Source organism: Papaver somniferum, unplaced genomic scaffold (genome assembly GCF_003573695.1).
Source record: "Papaver somniferum cultivar HN1 unplaced genomic scaffold, ASM357369v1 unplaced-scaffold_6, whole genome shotgun sequence".
NCBI lineage: Eukaryota > Viridiplantae > Streptophyta > Magnoliopsida > Ranunculales > Papaveraceae > Papaver > Papaver somniferum.
Window position 1 is genome coordinate 501,913 of NW_020648748.1, and position 22,211 is coordinate 524,123.

Here is a 22,211-nt window from a genome sequence, read left to right on the forward strand (position 1 = left end):
CGAAGAACACTAAGGCTATGGATTTTTGTGATGCAACTTGGTATGCTTCCTGTTAATTAAGTTGTTCCTACTTAAGTAAAGTTGTTGAAGAGAAACCATCTCACAGATTGAAATTGGTATATTATCGGTTATGGAGTTTCTGGAGAGATCTAGAGACTGCAATCCAGAGAGATTAGAGATAGAAGAAGGTAAAGACCCTTGAATTGAACACCCTACAGCATCGAAACTTACCAATGATGGCGCATTTGAAATCGAGACCGGAATTGATCCACTTACATTAGTCGAAGATATGGAAAGTGTTCGAAGTTTTGGCCAGTGATGTTGAAACATCCTTGAGAGATTAGGGAGAAAATTATAATTCTTCCTCACATGGAGCTCTTTTATTTGAGGAAGATAAGGAATTGAACCTTGTAGGTTACAACCAGATAAATCGAGAATAGAAAGCGAAGTTAAATTTGCCATCTGTACCGGGATTTCGGAATAGAGATCATGATTGCGACTCAAATTGAGGAAGGACAGACGAGAAAGATTGACGATTGGAAAAATAGAACTAGATATATAGATCTGGGACATATCAAGATACCTTAGATTGGCAAGAGATGATATATGTTTAGCAAAATTCTCTTGTAAAGATGAGACGTCTGCTAAAAAAATACCACTCAGCTTTAAGACCTGCAAATTTCTTAACCCTGTCATCCACTTCGTAGATGATAATTCAGGGCATGAGGGAGTATTACTATCAAACATTTTAGAAAAAAATAAGAAAATCACGAAAGTCTCTTTTGCAAGATAAATCAAGATAGCGTAGAGACGATAAGTTGGTGAGTTGTGTTGCAATTAATCCCGAAAAGTTTGAGTAGGATAGATCAAGATGAGCAAGTTTGCTGAGATCAGAAAGCTGAAGTGGGATTTTTGATTGCTGAAAATCGTTGAAGGCCAGATCGAGATACTCCAGATGTGTGATATTGAGAAGGGATGAAGGGAATTTGCCCCGTATTGCAGTATTTTGCACTGACTTATTAAAGGGTTGTCCCCGGAAGTAAATTTCGAGGTCTGTGTTTTTAAGGTTAAATATGAAAAGTATCTTTTGAACACTTAATACCTTGCCAATCACAACAGTTTAGGTGTTGGTTACCTTTTTTCCATGAAGACAAACGATTTGATGAGTCTTCCAACGAGGATTTGAAATCTAAGGGAGCTCTTCTTTCATGTTCATGGCATCCATGAGTAGCTAGTGGGAATTGAGTACTGATGCTGATCAAGGAAAACAAGATAAGAAGAAGAAGAAGAAGATGACATGGTAGTTTTTGGTAACTCTTACTGAATGAATTCATGGTTAACTAATTCTATTTTAGTAGCCTCTATCATAACATTTACTCCATTTATATAAGTATCTGAGACGGATAAGTACCAAGAAGGAATAAACGCTTGGCCCAATAAAATGATTTTTTTCCCCGGAGGTTTGAATTTTCTACCAACTTTCAGTCTAATCGAAATTTAAACATTTGGACTGTTCGTTAATATTCATATTCATTTCATTGCCTAGAAATTGAGTCAGTCGCGGAGCTATGTACAGTCTAGCAGGGACAGTTGCCCCTCTTAATCATAGAAATATATATAAAAATGATTAAGAATTTATGGATTAACCAATCGGCGAACAAGCAGAGAATTGGTGCAGATAGCGACAGTTTTTGAATTCAATTGTTGAAGTTATATGTTACAAATTTTAAGGTTTATGTATTCGTTGTCATTGACTAGAACCATGTGAGTTTGATTTGGAGAAACATACTTAATTCGCTTCAAATTTTAAGGTTTATTATGTATTGAGCTTTATCTAAAACTATTTTCCTATTAATTATTTTTGAGATGAGACGTACCTTTAAAACACAACATAATAAAGTCTAAAGTTTGAGCACAAAACAACACAGCATAGAACAAAACGCCAGTTGTCAAGATACACCACATCACGAATCACGATAGAAAAAGTACAACACAATATGCACGAATAATTTATGTTGACCGTAGAAAGTTCTTGGGGCAATAAAAATTTCATCCGGGTCAAATGGATGGGTAAACATTTCACCCGGGTCAAATGACCAAAAATTTTTTTAATGGGGAGAGACGTTACTATCCTTTTGTAACCGTCACGTCCACCACGTTCTCCTTCTCTTTTCATCAAAACCACCCCACGTTCTCCCTCTCTCTTCAACAAAACCACCAACGTTCATCTTCATCTTCTCAAAAACTCAGTGAGTTTTCAAACCACCAAACTCCTCCACCGTCTCCCCACACCAGAAACTAGTTTCATCCACCGTCTCCTAACAATCATCACTACCAGAAAATCGTTTTCCTCCACCGTCTCCTAACAATCATCACTAACAGAAATCAGTTTCATCAACCAGTTCCCCACCATCAACACTACCAGAAATTGGTTTCATCCACCGTCTGTAAAACACCATCAATACTACCAGAGAGGTTAGTGAGAATTATGATTTAAGTTATTTCAGTGTATTGGAAAAGTTAGGGTTTCAATCGATCCACAGAATGTCTCCTAAAACTAGTAAGTTTTCAAACCCAAACTCTGTTTTGTTCTTATTTTTAGAATTGCATGATTAATTTGTTGAATTGATTGTTCTTATATTCATTTCAGTAGATTAATGTGTTGAATTGCTTGTTTTATTTTCATTTCAATAGGTATGTTTTAGATGAAATTGAATCCAGTTTATTATTTTAGTATTTCCAATGTTAAATTGGTTGAAATGAAATTGGGTGAATTTGGTTTTCATCTGGGTATCTGAATTGTTTCAGCAGGTTTAAAGTAGGATGGAACTGGTTTCATCCAGTATTAATCTGCAGTGTATATTGCTTCAGCAGATTAAAACCTGATGAAACCAGTTTCGTTCAGGTTGAAAGATACATCTGCAGTGAATATGAGACTAATAGCATGATAGTATTGTATGTTGTGGACTTTGGTCGTAATTTTAACCGGATTTAATTTGGTTGTTGTATGAAATTCTATGTTATGGATTGCATCTGGTTATGATTTGGATTGATTGCATGAAATTGGGTTTGCATTTGGTTACATAATAAGTGATGCTCAGCAGGTGTTTGAAACTGGTTTTCATCTAACTTTAAGCTCGGATGTAACTGGTTTGCATCTGTTGGTGGTCTTAAATTTAATGATTATGGGACTTATAACATCATACTGTTGGTGTATTTAGGATGTAGACTAATTTCAGATGATGGATGAAATATGTATAGTTAGGATGTAGACAATATGAGTTGATTCATTTTGGAAAAACTAAACTAAACATGTTAGTTTAAGTTAGGATGTAACTGGGTAAACATGATGGAAATTGTGTAATTCTTTGTTACTGGGTAAACACAATGAAACTGAACTAATCACAACATTAATCTGTGTAGTTCTTTATTCTGGTTAGTTCTTTGTATCTGATAGGATGTAATTGATTTATTATGTTATATTCATGGATGAGCTTACTGCTTACAATCCAAACAATCACTACACCATTTTCCATGATTAGTAACTAGATTTCGCAACAGCTTTGTCCATGTTGCGAAATTTTCTGTTTCGAAATTCAGTTGCCAAAGTTTTGCAACAGTCTTCCTTTGTTACAAAACTCGCAACCGTTTATTTTTGTTACGAATAGCAACAAATTGGAGTTGTACGCGTGCGACTAGCGAGTGTGGCTGCCGACACTCTTAGATGAATCAGTCGATTCAGCCCATTCATATCATAACTGACTCGGCTGACTATTATTATCGAAAGAAACCTCACTCTATCTCATTCTCCTCTGACCTTTCTCTCTCTCGTGCTCTTCTCTGATTATTAGGGTTCCACTACTCTGATTTCAGAGAACTTATGAAGTCTCAGTTCATTAATCTCTTCGAGGTTAAGGTCGAATGATTTACTGATTTCAGAGATCTCAAATCCAAAATCCAGCCCTAATCTCAAATCCGAGAACTGACCTAGCAGCGCAGTTCTTCACCATGATTCGATCTATTAATGGAAGTAAACTCGTTCCACCATGATTTCATCTTAGTCGTTGCATTATATTCTTCGATCTATAACCATCTTCTTCTTCTTCAATATTTTACTGTAAATTCTCATTGCTTTTGTTGTTTTTGCTGTGCAGGTGGAGATTAATAGGTTAAGTGAAGAGCTAATTCGGTTGAAGGATCAGGTATGGATAAGCATTGGATGATCTCTGTTTTTTTTTACATAGGTTTTGTTTGAGATTCGGTTTACAAATGTTGGTGTAAATTGAGTTGCAGAAGGTTTGGTGATTTGATTGTTGTTGTTCAGATTTTGCTTGAAGAATAAAGATGGAACTTGGGTATTATTAAGATTTGATAATATGGGTTTTGAATGAATAATAGAGCTTGTTCTTGGACCCGAGATGGAAATGTCTGTGGTGGTTACGGTGAATCTGAGTTTTTTGATTCAGAGAAGATGGAGGTTCAAATTGAAATCTGTTTGTAGCTTTTGTGGGGTATTAAGATGCAGACTGTATTGGTTTCTTTCGAGGTATGTTTATGCCTATGTTATAACTTACATGTCTTCTTGATATGTGCTTCCTTAGAGTGCATAAATGACTTATATGTCGATTCCAACTTCTTATAGTTTTTTTTTTTTTTTTTTGAAGCATGAAAATGCTAATATTGTTTGTAATGTTGTAGAATTCAGTGAGTACATGCTAGAAAGGGCAACATGACAACTGGTTTTAGCGGGCAGATATTAGCTGAGAAGCTTTCTTAGCTCAACAATTCACAACAAAGCATTGAGTGTATCCCTTGAGACTCTTCTCACATCCAAATTAACTGCTGTAATAATTTCAACAGTTTGATGTCTTACAAATGACTAGTTTGTTTGTGATCCTAAATGTTAGGAACATTGATTCTGAATAGAAATATTTTTAACTAAGGAGATGGTTTTAAAGAATGTGTTTTTTTAGTCGGTAGATTGGTTGTCTTTCTTTTTTTTCTTTTTTTTGGGAAAACTCCCAGGGGAGGATTTTACTTAAAAAATGAGATAGAAAAACAGAAATAGGAGGATTAGGGTTTGATCAAAACCGTAGTAAAAGAAAATAGGTTGGTCTAGTTGGATCTAATTACTGAGCCTGTGTTTGATCTCTCTTCTTCTTCTTCTTCTTCTTCTTCTTCTTTTTTCGTTTAGCTATTTTTGGAGTATATATTGGAGTTTTCTAGGGTATGAATCTGAAACTCTTCGCGTCTGCATTTTAGCCTTTATCCTTCAAGTTTCTATATGCGTTGCCGATTAACTTCTGGTCAGCATTACCAAGTTGGTGTATTTTTCATCGGAAAAAAGCGAAGCAAGTTGTTGAAACATCGGATAAGCTATTTAAAAGTCAAAAAGAAAAACGTGTTACATTTTTATACTTGGCAAATGATATTTTGCAAATTGGTAAATGGAAAGGAAGTGAGTATGTGAATGAATTTTGAAGAGTCCTACCTGCAGCTGTTAAGGATGTACTTGAGAATGGTGACGAAAATGGAAGGAAAGCGACCCCAGGCTTGTAAGTGAATTTTCTTTCCCTTTTTTTTTGGTACGCAACTCGCAAAAGACTTTTATACTTCATGAATACAAGTTTTGTGCTTTATGTTTTAAATCAGCTGAAACATAATAGCTAGTAATCCATGCAATAAAAAATGCTTGCATGTTTGACAATCATTTCATTAAGAAGCTGTAAGATTGAACTGATGTACCCACAAAACAAAATAGATGTTAAAATACGCTGGTTAGTATGTGTATGTATAACTTGCGTTTAGACTTCTTCTGCAAGAAACCCCATAGGCGTTTGGAAACTAGTTAATCCAAAAAGTCAGAAGCAGAGCAATTTCTTCACAAAACTGCAAATTTATTTTTGTTCATGAAGAATTCAATCCAAACTTTAGTCCCACAAATAAGCCATATATGCTCAAACTACCGTCTAAGATTGTTAGCCTGATAAGGAATTCTCTAACTTTGCAGAAGCCTCAAGGAGGATTTGTCACTTCCAGTTAGAAATCCAAACTTGTTGAATTATTAGAAGTCGATTAAATTTTCGTTGCAATGACTATTCTACTGTGAGCTTGACTTGAAAAATCAAACTATACCTCTATTTTCTTTAATGCGTAGGTCCTAACATAAATACACCCACACTGAGATTTGGTCCAAAATTTCCTAGAATTGTAGCTGTGAAACTGGATTTTCCCAATAGTCTACAGCTGAGTATAATTTGAAAGTAAAGAGATAAATACTATAAACGCGAAAATCAACGTATAAATACAGCCATGATTTTACTTATGAAAGAAAAAGAAAAGATAAAAGCCATATTGGAACCTTATCGTTGATAACATTTGAGCAAACAATACAATTACAATCTAAAACATTATTCAATCTTTCAATAGACAGTTAACAACTCTCACTGCAATTACATTTACTAATCTCCGATATCAAACCACCATTTTTCTTTCTTTATAAGCAAAACAAAGAATAGACCCCAAAATCCAACAGCAAATCCCCAAGAAACGATAGCATACAACAACTTATCTTTCACATCCTCTTTATCATCTTCATATCCTTCATTTGGAGAATTACCATCAGTAGCATTACTTCTTTGATCATCCTCGCAAGTTTTATTTATGTAGAAGCCACACAACAAACTGTTATTGGCAAATGCTGAACCATCTTCACTCAATGTATCAAAATGAGGTCCTCTTAGGGATCTTGCCACTCAAGTTGTTATTTGATAAATTCAGAAACTCAAGAGAATCCATTGATGCTAAAGATTGTGGGATCTTTCCAGATAAGTTGTTGAAACTCAAATCCAATGACTCTAAACCGCTCATGCTTCCAACACTTTCTGGGATTATGCCGGAAAAGCGATTATGTGACAGATTAAGCGTGGTGAGCCCTTTTAGTAGACCAAACTCTTCTGGGATGTTTCCTTCTAGATCGTTGCCCGGTAGATCAATTTCTTAAGTATAGCTGTACAGTTTCTGAAATTGGATCACGTACCCTTTCAATGACATTTGCCATCGCAAACCAACATCATCGCCGCCATAAAGGAACGGCTTAGTAGTTATTAGTCTCCGTAAGCTTCCTATTGTCCTATGAATTACCCCATTGAAATTTTTTTGCGATAAATCTAGTATCTGGAGTTGTTCCAAATGAGTAATCTGTTGAGGGATTGACCCGTTGAACTTGTTTGACCGTAAAGAAAGAATCTGTAGCAGAGCCCAACTACACACAGTGGGTATAGTCCCTCCAAAGTTATTATTCGCTAAGCTTACAACTCTAATACTTTCAAGTTTACTAATGAATTCAAGAGGAGTACCATCAAGATTGTTGTCATTTAGTTGAAGATCATTCAACGTCAAACAATTTTGAAGCTCAGTTGGAATATTTCCCGTGAGATAATTTCTGCCAAGGTTTAGAGAGTAAAGATAGCAATAGCCTATGCTAGTAGGTATAAACCCAAAAAATTTGTTGTTTGAGAGGTCAATGAAAAAGGGACCTGATTTTCTGAACATAAAGGAAAGGGAATTGAACCTGAAAATTCATTCCCAGCTATATTAATGGTTTGAAAACTAGAAAGTCTTTTTCCACAATCTGCTGAGATATTACCACTGAGTTTGTTGTCTGATACATCAAAAGTGTCATGCCATCCAATGTCATTTTTAGGTGGAAGAGGCAGAGAACCACTAAGTTGGTTGCTCGACAAATTGAAATAAGAAATATTTTTGTGTCTGGAGAAACAAGAAGGGACTCCTGTTAAGTGATTTTGGGACAAGTCTAAACCCTTGAGATTACTGAATTTACAGATGGAGGTAGGGATTACTCCTTCTAAATTGGATGATTGCAAATTTAGAAACTCTAATTTGAATTTCGAGTACGAATGGAAGCTTCGATCTACAACTACAGTCAGACTATTCGGCCCAAGGTCTAGGCTTGTTAGGTTTAACTTGTTTATGAAATTGACCAATAAAACAGTGCCTCCAATAGAGTTTCCAGAAACACTAACGATAGTAAGGTTATGGAGGTTTGCAAGGCAACTTGGTATGGTTCCTGTTATGTTAATTATACATAAAAGAAATTTTTCGAAGGGAAAACATCTCACAGATTGATTCAGGTATTGAACCTTAGAGATTGTTGTAATCCTAGTTGAGAATTTTTAGGAATCTTAAATTTGAAATAGAAGAATGTAGATAACCTGCAATGTTATTACCAGAGAGTTTTAGAGACTGTAACTGAGAGAGGTTATAGAATGAAGAAGGTAAAGGCCCTTGAATTGAACATTTTTGAGCAGAAAGAGTGACCAATAATGGTAGTAGTCTTCACTGGCTATGTTTCGAAGGTTGATGGAGATGACGCGATTAGTGTCATATGAACATACAACTCCGTGCCAATTACAACAATTACGATGTTGGTAGCTGTCCTTCCAGGATGATAAACGTTTTGCAGGATCACTCAAAGGGAATTTGAATTCTAAGAGTGCTCTTTGCTCATAGTCATGGCATCCATGACTTTCTAATGGGAACTGAGCCATTCTGACCAATAGAAAGAACGAGAGATGAAGATGGACTAGAAGATGAAAGAATAATGTCAGTTGAGTACTCTTACAGGATGAATTCATGGCTTATTTATAATGAACGAACTTAAAATAAAATTGTTAATTGAAGTGTTTGCTTGATCAAATGAATGTGAACTTTGAAGAATTGCAAAGTGGTATTTAAAGTCTTTAGCATTAGCATTTCATCGCGTTACTAGTGTACTTTAAGAACTCGAACTAGTTTGAGCTAACAAGCTCCGGTTTCATTTGCTTTGACTTTGTTAGGATTCTAAACCAAAACAACTGTTAAGAACACAAAACAAATAGATAGAATCCTAAAGATAAAATCCTTTTTTATAGGGATTAGCCACCTCTGCTCTGTAACAATAAGAGAACTGAAATTGTATTAATTGGAGTGTGTTCAAACAAGCTCTGGAACTGAGTATTTATACTAATCAATACTTGTCTAAAAGAAGTAACTTACGTATTTAAGAATCTTAACTAAATAAGGAAACTGCCTAATTAGCCAATTAAAGGAAATACTGTGGTTAAGTAGTTGGTACGCAACATCCCACCCTTCTTGAAAGTATGCTTTTCCTCAAGCATCAAATTCTGGAAATCGTAGTAGTAGTTCATCAGCATCTTTCCAAGTAGCTTCCTCCACTGGATGATCTCCTATTGGACAAACCCTTTAGTGCCTCCATGAGCTCCTTTTTTGAACATCTTTCGTTCCAAATCTTTACCTGGTTCCCACTTATCATCATCTACTGTAATTGGAAGATTAGTATCCATAACAGCTAAAGAATACGACTTGAAGTAGGTAAATCCAACCTGTAAGCCACTGCACCAATTCTTTCAAGGATACGAAATGGGCCATAAAACTTAGGAGAGAAGTTTAGAGTAAGCATGTGTTGCAACTGTGTTTTTCCTATAAGGCTGCAGTCTAAGAAACCAAATCAATGACTGAAAAAGTTCTCTCAGTACGATGTGTATCACCATAATTATTCATTCTTAATTGAGCAGCTTGTAAATGGAACTTCAAAAGCTTTAAAGTATGATCTCTATCTCTTAACATAGAATCAACATCATTGACAGATGTAGAACCTGGTAAGTAGGATGATATTGTTGGAGGTGAGCGACTATAGACTGCTTGATATGGAGTCATCTGAATTGCTGAATGAAAACTTTTGTTATACCACCATTCTGCCCATGGTAACCATCTTGACCATTCACTAGGTTTTGTCCCAGCAAGACATCGTAAATAACATTCTAAAGTTCTATTAGTAACTTCAGTTTTTCCATCATATTGTGGATGATATGCTGAACTTCTACATAACTTGGTATCCGGTAAAAAAAATAGGCTTCCCAAAAATTTCTCATGAAAATGGGATCACGGTCACTGACAATAGTTCTTGGCATGCCATGAAAACGAAGTATTTCTCGTACAAAAATGTCAGCAATAGAGATGGCAGAATAAGGATGAGAGAGTGCAATAAAATGGGCATATTTAGATAATCTATATACGACCACGAGAATAGAGTTTTTGCGATGTGAAAGTGGAAACCTATCAATGAAATCCATCGATGTGTCTAGCCAAATATCAGCAGGTATAGGTAGAGGACTCAAAAATCCTGGAGGGGCTACCGCTTCAGCTTTATTACGCTGACAAATATCATAATTATAAATAAAATGCTTAACTTATTGTTTCATACCTTTCCAATAAAAACTGTGTTGTAGACGCTTATATGTACGTAAAAATCCAGAATGCCCACCAACAGGATTTGAATGAAACTCTTCCAATAAAGTAGTGCGCCAAGCGGAAGATGATGGTACGACTACTCTACCTTTGTAGCGCAATACTTCATTCTCGGATGAAAAATATGGCTTACAAGACTCATTGTTACGTATCTGTTGAATAACAACACTCAGTTCTGTGTCAGCATGACACTCCTTAATGATGTCAGAAAGACCAGAAAAAATTGGTGCAGAAAGGAGAAAAACTGAGCCATGAAGACGAGATAAAGCATCAACAACCACATTTTCTTTTCCTTTACGAAAAATTATTTCATAATCGTACCCTAACAATTTTGACAACCACTTCTGTTGTTCCATAGAAAATAATTTTTTATCCAAAAAATACTTTAAACTCCTATGTTGTGTATAAATTTTGAAATGCCTCCCAAGTAAATATGGACGCCATTTTTGAACTGCAGAAACAACAACGAGCATTTCCTTATCATATATAGAGAGATTCAAATTTTTATCAGATAAAGGTTTACTGTAATATGCAATTGTCCTATTTGATTGCATTAGAAGAAAAACTAATATATTCCCCGAAGCATCACATTCCAATACAAATTCCTTTGTAAAATCTGGAAGTATTAAAACTGATGTTGAAGTTAAAGCTTGTTGGAGTTGTTTGAAAGCCGCAGTAGATTTTTCAGTCCAAACAAAAGCATCTTTTTTGAGTAGCTGAGTTAATGGTGCACTTATTTTTCCAAAATCCTTAACAAATTTTCGATAATGACCAGCTAAACCCAAAAATCCATGTAACGCCTTAACTGTAGCAGGAATTGGCCATGAAAAAGTACATTGTATTTTTTCATTCTCTACTGAAACTCCTTCAGATGAAATAACATGACCAAGATAGCCAATAGAACTTTGAGCAAATGCACACTTTGAATCCTTAACAAACAACTTATTAGTGCGTATAATGTCAAACACTAAAGATAAGTGCTTGATATGATCATCAAGATTGTCACTATAAATTAAGATATCATTAAAGAAAACAAGCACGAACCTGCGTAAGTAAGGCCTGAAAATATGATGCATGAAGCTCTGAAAAGTGGCAGGTGCGTTTGAAAGACCAAAAGGCATGACAAGAAATTTGTAGTGACTATCATGAGTTCTAAAAGCCGTCTTCGGAATGTCAGGCGCATACACTCTAAGTTGGTGATAACCAAAACGAAAATCCAATTTAGAAAAAATGATTTTTCCATGTAATTCATCCAACAATTCATCCACCATTGGAATGGAAAATCTATCTTTGATAGTCATCTTGTTTAAAGCTTGATAATCCACACACATCCTCCAAGAACCATCTTTTTTGCGAACCATTAAAATGGGAGAAGAGTAGGGACTAGAGATCGGTCTAATGAAACCAGCATGTTGTAATAATTCTATCACAATTTTTTCTATTTCATCCTTCTGAAAATGTGGATAGCGATAAGGTCTCACATTAGCTGGAGTAGAACCAGGAAGTAGTTGAATATGATGATCATGCAAATGTTCAGGTGGAAGAATATTTGAAATCTTGAAAATATCTTCATATTCAGACAATAGTTGTTGGATCTCAGGCGGCACAACTGAAGTAGAATCAATAACAGTATTAACTGAAGATAGTTGAAGAAGAAAACCATAAGTCTCTCTGCGTAATAAATGTTTCATGGGAAATACATCCAGGAGCATGACAGATGAAGAATTTTTTCCACGTATGATGATATTCTCTTCACCAACTTTGAACTGCATCGTCAGCTGAGTAAAATCCCAAGATATTTCACCCAATGTACGTTACCATTGAACACCCAACACTGCATCACAGCCTCTTATGTCCAAAAGATGAAAATCAACCAGAAAAGTATATTGTTGTAGCTTAATTGGCACGTTTAAACAATACCCATGGGTACGTAACTGACCTACATCACCTACTGTGACACATAAAGAAGAATTTGATTCAATCTTATAACCACATTGCTTTGCAATTGTTGGATGAAGAAAATTGTGCGTAGCTCCAGAATCCACCAAAAATGTAAGATCCTGGGACTTAATAAAACCTTGAATTCACATGGTGTTTGGAAAACTAGAACCCATCAAAGAGTGGAAAGAAATATTCAGTTCTTGTTCCTGCGGTAATTTGGTAGTATCAGAATTTGGAGGCTGAATTTCTTCATCGAAGTTCTGATCATCGGTGTCATAAATACTTTGAGGCATATCTAAGATCAATAGTCTTGGTTTGACACATAAGTGACCAGGCTTGTAATAATCATCACAATTAAAACAAAGACCCTTTTCTCGTCTTTCTTTTTGTTCTTCCCATGTTAATCTTTTAGCTCCAGGTGGTAATGTTGATTTTTTTATTTGTTGGTTGGTAGCCATTGAGGTTCTAGAAGGGTTTTAACGAAAAGGTTTGGAAACTGAAGAGACTGCAATGATATTATCTTCTTGTTGTATTGCCTTTTTGAAGGCTTCGGCTAAAGTCTTGGGTTCAAATAAACGAACACCAGTGCCAATATCCTCTCCCAAGGCAGTAATAAATAAATCAACAAGGTACTGTGTAGGAAGATCATGAACAAAATTTATCATTTTTTCAAACTCAGAGATTAGTTGTCAGACAGTACCTGATTGAGACAACTTTGTCAATGCAATATGTGGATTTATAAACTTGTGATACCAAAATATGTCACGAATTAGAGAACAAAAATCTTCCCAAGATGGTGTAGGATTAGACTTTTTAAACCAACGATACCAGGAATTGGCATCATCTGTTAGATGAGCAGCAGACACTTGAATTTGAAAATCCGCATTGATTGAATATAGGTTGAAATACTGCTCATCTTGAAAAATCCATCCGTCATTATTGGTATCATCAAAAGTTGGAAAATCTAGGTTGATGGAACCCGTACGAATAGGTGGAAGAGTGCCAGCACCACCGTTACCATGATTATTGCCATTGCCACTGCCACTGCCATTGCCATTATGTTGATGATTGCCTATTTTGCCTGTACCGAGAGCATCAGTTATAGCTTCTTTCATCGCAGTTGTTAAAAGTTGTTGTCAAGGATGTTGTTAAAGCAGATATATCTTCTTTGTGATTTTCTCTGTCAACTCCCGCTTTAATCTCAGCTTGTTTAATGTCATCAAGTCGCTGTTTAGTTAGGGAAGTGATTAACTCTTTGATATCATCTTTTAAACTTTTAACTTCTTCTGTTAACTCCACAACCGTCATGATAAAAAAAAACTGCTGAAATTTTAGGAATATATCGAACCTGCTCAGTACGATGTTAGGGTTCTAAACCAAAACAATTGTTAAGAACACAAAAAAAAATAGATAGAACCCTAAAGATAAAATCTTTTTTTATGGGGATTAGCCACCTCTGCTTTGTAATAATAAAAGAACTGAAATTGTATTAATTGAAGTGTGTTCAAACAAGCTCTGGAACTGAGTATTTATACTAATCAATACTTGTCTAAAATAAGTAACTTACGTATTTAAGAATCTTAACTAAATAAGGAAACTGCCTAGTTAGCTAATTAAAGGAAATACTGTGGTTAAGGAGTTGGTATACAACAGACTTGAGCTTGACTTGGAGAATCGTGATTTATTCCCGTAGGTCACAGCATAGTGACGTTACCTAGCAATAGCGTTCATTCATAAATGTAAACCATAATTGACGTAAGTTTGGTGAAATTTATTTTGGAGATAAGATTTGAGATTTCGAGCGGACATGCTTGTGTGCTGGGTTTAAATCGGAGGTCAATCTTTTCCTTAAAGGCCTTGACAAATAAAGCTCTCACATTAAATGGTGATGAAACCCTCGTTTTCTATTGGCCTATGAAGGCCTTTTTTAATGCAGAAGTTATGGTGAGGACACTTGACATAACTCTATTGATTGTAATAATTAAAACTTGGTTACAATTTGGATACATCAAACACTTAACTGTCTGTTAGTAATGGTGGTGAAACAAAAGTAGGTAGACAATACTTATGTTAGAATTTAAACTTCAATTACAGTCAAACCTCGATAAACGAATGTTCGATAAATGAATAACCTCTCCAAATGAACAATTTTCTCTGGTCCCGGGTCAAGGTGATAAATAAATAACCTCACTTAATGCATTAATGAATAAAAAAAGTTGAATCCTTAAAGTCCCTGTAAAAATATAAATGAATAATCACTAAATTTCCATACAAAAAAATATATATAAAAATAAACAAAATACATAATCAGTAAATTTTAAGTAAAAATATATGTAGAAATGAACTCAAAAAAAATCATATATGGTTAAATAACTTTTTTTTTTCACGCAAACCAAAATGCATCGCATCCTTAATTTTATGCAATGCTTGCACGCATTTCTGGAATATTTTGCTCGTGTTGTATCAAGTATTTTTTAAAGTGACCATCGCTTGAAAGGCATCTTGAGATGAAATATTTGGTACTACGCTACTATCATCTGGTTCAGTATCATTCTCGTCATTCATTACTGACTCAATAATTTCTCTGTCTGTTGGATATTCCATAGCTGCATCATTCTCGTTAGGATAGTTTAAAACATGTTCGACGTCCATCAAATTTCTATAACGTAAATAAAAAATGACACCAATGAACTCTAGGATATCTTCTTCTAATTGACCATTTTCTAGTTCTGGAACATCTATATCTTCGAACCAAATCTTACAATGATGGAAACAGTTTGCAATTGTATTTTCCCTCTATCTACATTTGTACATCTTCTCTTACACAATTTAACTTCTTAATTGAGAAAATATTGTCTGGTCCCGAGGTCATTCATTTATCGAGGTTTGACTGTAGTTACACTGTGGTTACACCTATACTTAACTGTACTTTAGCAAGGGTGAACAAAACTCACGTCCAAATCGTTAAATAAATTTAAAAAAAAAAAACGTGAAACTCTTAAAAAGGAATTCCTGTTAAAAAAGGAAATCGTTGACACACCAAAAAAAGGAAATCGGTTGAAATCAGGAGTTCGTGCCAAAAAAAGAATTGGCTTTCTTTATATATATATATATATATATCTTCCCTCTTAAAGGCCTTGAAAAATAAAGCTCTCACATTAAAGGTGATAAAACCCTCGCTTCCTATTGGCCTAGAAAGGCCTTTTCTAATGTAGAAGCTATGGTGAGGACACTTGGCATAACTCTATTGGTTTTAATAATTAAAATTTTGTTACACTTTGTTTGCATAAGCTATTTAACTGTTCGTAGTAACGGTGTTAATAAAAAAGTAGGTAGACAATACTTATATTAGAATTTAAACTTGAATTATTTAGTTACATCACGTTTACACCTATACTTAACTGTACTTTAATAAGAGTGGACAAAACTTCCGTCCAAATCGTTGAATAAAAAAAAAAAAAGAAAACGTAATAAAAAAATCCCTGTTAGAAAGGAAATCGGTTATTAAGAAAATCTAGAATTCGTGTTAAAAAAGGAAATCGGTAACTCTTAATAATCCTTTCTGTACATGTATATATATGCAGTAACATATAATCATGCAATTACAAACACCCTAAACCTAATCTCCACCGTCTACATTCTCTGTGTGTTTTAGGTTGCTGAGAGCGTAACTTCGAAACCCGAACACCAATTGTGAGGTACTCACCCTTTATTCCTCTTTTTCTATGGGTTTTATCAAGATGTTAGAACTCGAGCCGGTGCTTCTCTTTTCCTCCAATTTGTTGAGTTCATGTATTATATTACGCTTTATGTTGTTGTATAATGCACAAACATCAAAGAGATTCTTTTTTTTGATTTCCGACCCAGCTTCGATTATGAATATCCTGTTCTCTAACGGGACTTTTTGTGATTGTCTTAGGTGTATTAACCTGCCAAATACAAGTCCTTTGCTATCCTCCGGAGCAAAAGCATCTTTTGCTCACAACGTCAATTTATATGGTAAGGGGCTTTCTTCCATGTCTTGGGGTTTTGTATGTCGCTTGAGATACTGCTTTTGCTACTTCTGTCAAAAAGGATTAAATCATTACTCTAAATTTCCTCTAATTTTCTCTAAAAATTTAAGATGAAGCTGAATTAAGCGAGATGGTTGTTTCCAGTACCAATGCAAATTCTCCTTCTGAAATTTCATTTCGTTCAACCTCCAATTGTAATGTAAAAACGCAAAAGATTCATCATTGCCAACTGTCGTTATGATTATTTAAGGCTTAGCTAAAACTGTTAGCTTTAATCGATGAAAAAGTAGCATTTGCTAAAGAAACTTCTACTGGTCAGCCATTTGCTCTATAGAAGTTAACCATTTTTTAGATAATTGGGATACTTGCATCCTCACAAATTTGATTGTCTTCCGTCCACCACCAAACGTTTTTGATGGGTTTTACTTGAAAGGATTTATGATTTTGTGATTTCTTGAAGCTTTGGCAAAGAAAGTTTTTTTCGTGCCTTTCAATATAAAGGGGACGTAGCTCTTATTATAGCAGTATAGCACCGATATCACAAATATTTTTTCATTTAGCTCGGTAGATTGATTTTTGTGCGGGTTCCTTTTCATGTGCAACATATACAAGAAGATGCATATAAAACAGCAATGGGCCTTTAATCTAGATTAGTAGAGGATGCTATCCTTATTCTCTCATCCCTGCTTTGGTCAAGTTCCACTATCTTCTATAAAGAGAGCCTTGAACTTATTGATTCTGATGCCATTTAAACTCAAGTGAAATCGTTTCCATGGACCATTCAAACCATGCAAGGATCAAAAATCTAAGACACTAAGTTGTTGCAAACTCCAGGCATAGCACCAGCTCCAAAACACAAATAAACACAAATAGGCTTTTATTTTATAAATGTTATAGTCACACATCCGTCCCACCCCCTATGATCAAATATTTGGATTTAGATACCCATATTGGAAGAGGAATAACCTTTTTTATTCAAAATCCCGTAAGTGGCATAATATATCTAAAGACTTAAGGGCCTAGAAAAATAAAGTTTTCATTCTGAACGTTGTTGTAATATTGAAAGTGGTAGTAAAAGTTCGTTGCTCGGACTTGTAAAGATTTAAAAATAAAAATATATACACAATATTTGTCACAATGGGCGAGAGGTACTGGGACTAATGATTCGGCCAATTTTCACAACATAGGGCTGAATGATTTATTCTCAACAATAATCACTCAAAATATAAATTATATGGACTCTTATTTTGCCAAAGTAGATTTTCAAAACATTGATTGTAAGTCCTAAGCATGATGTATCAAAACACCTAAGCCAAGCATACATCATCAAATTAAATAACAACCAATTAATTCAAATCATATTTCAATTTTAAATTAATGCAAAAGTCTTAAAAAGAATTAATGAAATTACCCCAAGTATGAAGTTTGGCCTCCTCCGTCGTCCCAGTGTTGGGTTTTAGCTCATCATAATAAAAATGCTCTCAAAATAATTATTTATTGCTCAAAAAGTGGTTTACAAATGATGAAAAGGTGTAAAACAATTGAACAGAAAAATCGCAACAGAAATAACTGTTGCAAAGGCACTGTTCAGCTGTTACAAGAAGAACGATAAATGATAACTGTTGTTGTACGACGAACTACGACCCACGAGTGTGTGTCTTAGACACTGTTGATAAACGACTGCTGCTGCGAGTCCGTTCTTCGTGTTCTTCATCTTCATCAATGGCGGCAGCAGCAGCAGAGAGAAATCATGGTTCTCGATTCTGCAGCGTTCCTTCTCTCCTCCCAACTCTCGACCCCCATTCTAGTCGACCCATAGAGCCTATTTATACTCCTAATCCTCATTTAATCTCGCCATAACTCCTCAAAAATCTTCACAGTGAAGAAAATTATTTTTGAGAATAATTTCTTATTTCTTTCTCTGTGTACGTTAATTTCCTTGAAAATCTTCAGAAACTGATTGATACGCAACCTAGGAAAGTATCTGGTCTTAACTCCACAACCATGCATCATCTTTTACGTGATTTTCTTTCCAAAAATGAAACCAATATTCTTCTCTCCTGTTTTGATCGGGAATTGATTTTCTGGCCAAAGTTGATCGATCCCAACCACCATAATATCTTCTTATACTAATATAACATATACCCATTAAGTTTCAGCTCTTTAATCTCCCAACAGATCCATCAAAATGTCGAACGAAATTCTGCCAGGGAAGAAGAAAAATTTCCCGCCAAAAAAAAAAAATTGAATTTTGTTGAAGACCTTCCCCTATCCAGTTCAGGGGTGCAAATAGCAAGTGGGGTTGAAATAGACTTCTTGGGGTGGAAATAACCAAAACATGGGTGCCTTTAGTAATTTTTCTGGGATGTTTTCCGCACTTTTTCGAGGTTCCTCCGAGGTATTTCTGGGGTACTTCCGGTCCACTTCTGGGGAGCTTCCGGTATACTATCAACGGAGGTCCAAATGCCACATTTTTGAGACCATTTCGCCGCAAGGGATTATTTTTCCAAAAACACCTACAAATAAATAAAACAACATAATAAGCACAAAAATGGGTACTAACAATGTATACAATTGGGCTATATTAGACACATAAATGCGTCTATCAAACGTGAGGAAACCCTCACTTCCTATTTGCCGAAATAAGTTTTGTATGAAATGAGAGTTTTGGTGAGGACACTTGGCAACGTATGATTGGTCTAAAAATTACAATCTCAAAAAGAAAACTTAATTTATCGTATTTGGAATTCTATGGAAGTCCATATTCAATTTAGCAGTCGAGTACCTACCATCTGATGACTTTTTTTCCAAATTAATACATAAAGGGGCAAAAAAAAAGAAAAAAAAAACTCACATTTCACAAATATTTTCTGCAAAAAATAAAAGAAAAAAATAAATAACATCCGCACATATTTCATAACTCTTCTCCATGACTCCATCTATCTAATGCAAATCGAGAAAGGCGAGACACTAAATCAAAAATGTTTTGCCATGGGGCGGGGCGAAGCCCCCGCGCACACCAAACCAAAAATTTGGTTATTTTGTTAAAAGAAAGAAAAGAAACCCGGTGCGTGGCACGGGTACTAATCTATTATATATGCAAGCCGTAACATTTTTTTTTTTGAAGGAACAAGATTACTTCTTGATTTCGTTAAAATAATAAGAATTCATACATCATCTTCAAATAAATCAACCATGAAAAACATGAAAAAATAAAAAAATTAAATATCAAATACATGGAATTTAAAGACATTAAACATGGATTTCTAAAGATTAAATAAAAAGATTATATATATATATATGTATGCAAGTCGTAACATTAAACCATGCGATTACAGAGCCTTTGATCATTAACTTAAACCTAAATCATGGAAGTCTTTCATCATCATCAGCTCAATCAACTCAAAAAAAAAACCATTAGGATTGCTAGGAGTTTGAGGCTGAATCTTTTGCTATCAAAACCTATCTACGTGGCATTACGATCTATTAGGTTTAATCACAACAATATTTCCAAAAAAAAGAAGAAATCCTATAATCCATCAGAAAAGATTGGTGATTCATAGAAATACAGGAAAAGGGAAAATCAGTGTGTAAGCAAGAGAAAAAATCAAAAGACATAATAGGTTTGTATATGTTCTTTTTATTATATTCTTATTCCAACGAGTAAGTTTTCTCTACTTGGGTGATTATCTTCACTTTGATTGGATTTTGTGTTTTTGCATAACTAGGCACCGAATGTTTGTGACACACACAGAATCCAATAATTGTTGTAATTTTATGCTTTTGGGACTGATTTGTTCTCTTACAGATACGTGGATGTCTTGAAAATTGAAGGGCTATAGGATGAACCAGTTGACGACGTTATGGCAAGTTTATGAACCAATTAACATACTTTGGCTTATAGGTCACTTAGTCACGAACAATTTATTCGACGGTATAAGTGATTAGATTTTTGATTGTTATGCAAAGGCCGTCATTCTGTGAGTAGGTTGTGATCTTGATGCTAAGAATGATGTGAAATCTTAAGACGAAGATAGAACACAAATTTGGTTAAAAAGACCAAAATCAACAATTTTTGAGTGAAAAAAACATCTAGATTTTGATACTGTTTAAATGGAAAAAATATTTAAAAATAGCCAGGATGTAAACAGTTTCATCCTACCAATTTTCAATTACTTTTTCTTATTTTTAATTTACATCAGGATGCATCCGGTTTCATCCTCGCTATTTTTTAAGTTTAAGGTAGGATGAATTCAGTTTCATCCTTGCTATTTTTTTGGTGTCCATTTGACATATACTAATTTTTACTCGTCCATTAGAACCATGTTTGAAAAATATTTGGATAAATGACCCATTTTCCGAAGATAGAAGGCTTAGATTTCACTTTCAATCATCAATCATATGTGTCATTTAATGTGGCCAGCATGTATAATGTTCTTTCCGAAGTCAGTATAGCTGAATGATGCATAAAAATTTGTATTCGTATTCAATATCCTTAAACCTTGATAGGGTCAGTCGTTCTAACAGCACAATCACGACATTGAGGAGAAAAAACGAGCCTTAGATTAAAGATACTGGATTCTCTTTGGGTGTCGAAGATGATGATTCCAATATGTCAAAACTTTTACTCTACAGAACTTTTCAAGCTTTTGTTTAGGAGATCCCAAGCTTCCCAAGGTGAGACGGAAATAATACTACTGCATCGTATTCTTAAACGTATCATTGAGTTTTGTATTCTGGTTGTTCTTTTCAAGCTTTTACTTCCTGCTGACTCGGGCATACTTTGGTGTGTTTTTTCTTCTAATTTTTCAGGGGACTTCCGATTTTGGAAAAGAGCAAATGGTCATCAGAGGGAAAGCATTTTCAAAATTGTTGTTGAGGTGTTTAAAACACAGAGATCATCAGAGCAATGACCCTTATTGATCTTGAGATGAGGAGCGAAAGCTTTGAAACCAAGTGTAGAGAGAAAGTGACTATTCTGGCAGAATCTCAATCCTTATTATTTAGTCTTAAAACTCATTACAAATATTTTTGGCACTAAAATCTCTAAAGATACCTCTCACGAAACACTCATACATGATACACCATTGGTGGGTTTTCTTCTGTTCTCATGCTCGAGTTTTTCCTTGCATCAATTTCTTTAAGATTTCACTAGATTAAACTTTCGTTTACAATGTTTTATCGGCAACTTACGAATTTGTGGTTTAACTTTTAGTTTCTCCTTAAACTTTCGTTTACAATGTTTTGTTAAGCTTTAGATATCTTGTAGAAGTTATCAAAGGTTTATTCCTGTTTGTTTTTCTATTTCCCTTTGTTTTGTTGTGTCTCAGAAATATATCAAAATTTTGATAAATATTTAATGGTTTGTTAATCATTTGCAAATATGCCAGGTTGATTATTGTGTAATCTCTAGTCGTAGAACCAAGTCATGGTGATCCTCCAAGTCCTTACAATTATTGAGAGTGTTGCATTAATTCTTGCCATCCATCACTCGTGTTTATCCTACTTCATAGTTGTGGTTCTGTAAAGTCGTTTGGAACTCTTACCCTTTACTATCTGTGCTTTCCATGCTTGTTATCATTTTCTTCTCAAATATCTCGAGATCTTTCGCCATGATTGGAACCTTTCATTTCACCGTAGCACAAAGTTTAAACTGTTTCAAATCAGTCATTCAATACCAGCGTAATTGTAGCAGTGAAATTAGGAAAATGTCTCTCCACCTTAAAATTCAAAAAATGGCCAATAATTTGGTACCGAGAAATCAGTATGAGAGCATTCCGTTACCAAAATTCAATAAGGAAATAAAAAAATTTATACCGAATTCTTTTATAACCTTATAAGATACCAACCAGAATACTAAACACCGAGATAACTGAGTATTTGCTCTATCAAAAAATCCTAATCACTAGAATTTCAAGAGTGAATATG

At 34.7% G+C, this 22,211-nt stretch overlaps 1 long non-coding RNA gene across 3 annotated transcripts; it reads left to right on the plus strand.

Moving 5' to 3' along the window:
• The first annotated feature begins 3,823 nt into the window (after nucleotides 1–3,823).
• Nucleotides 3,824–20,830, plus strand: LOC113343565. 3 transcript variants are annotated; one of them, XR_003357297.1, is made up of 5 exons: nucleotides 3,824–4,202; nucleotides 4,325–4,546; nucleotides 4,699–4,805; nucleotides 5,312–5,555; nucleotides 20,793–20,830. It is a non-coding gene; the product is annotated as an uncharacterized LOC113343565 (long non-coding RNA). The 3 variants fall into 3 exon arrangements; XR_003357296.1 differs by lacking the exons at nucleotides 5,312–5,555; nucleotides 20,793–20,830 and having other exon boundaries at nucleotides 3,824–4,030; nucleotides 4,155–4,202; nucleotides 4,699–5,302; XR_003357295.1 differs by lacking the exons at nucleotides 5,312–5,555; nucleotides 20,793–20,830 and having other exon boundaries at nucleotides 4,699–5,302.
• The last annotated feature ends 1,381 nt before the right edge of the window (nucleotides 20,831–22,211 follow it).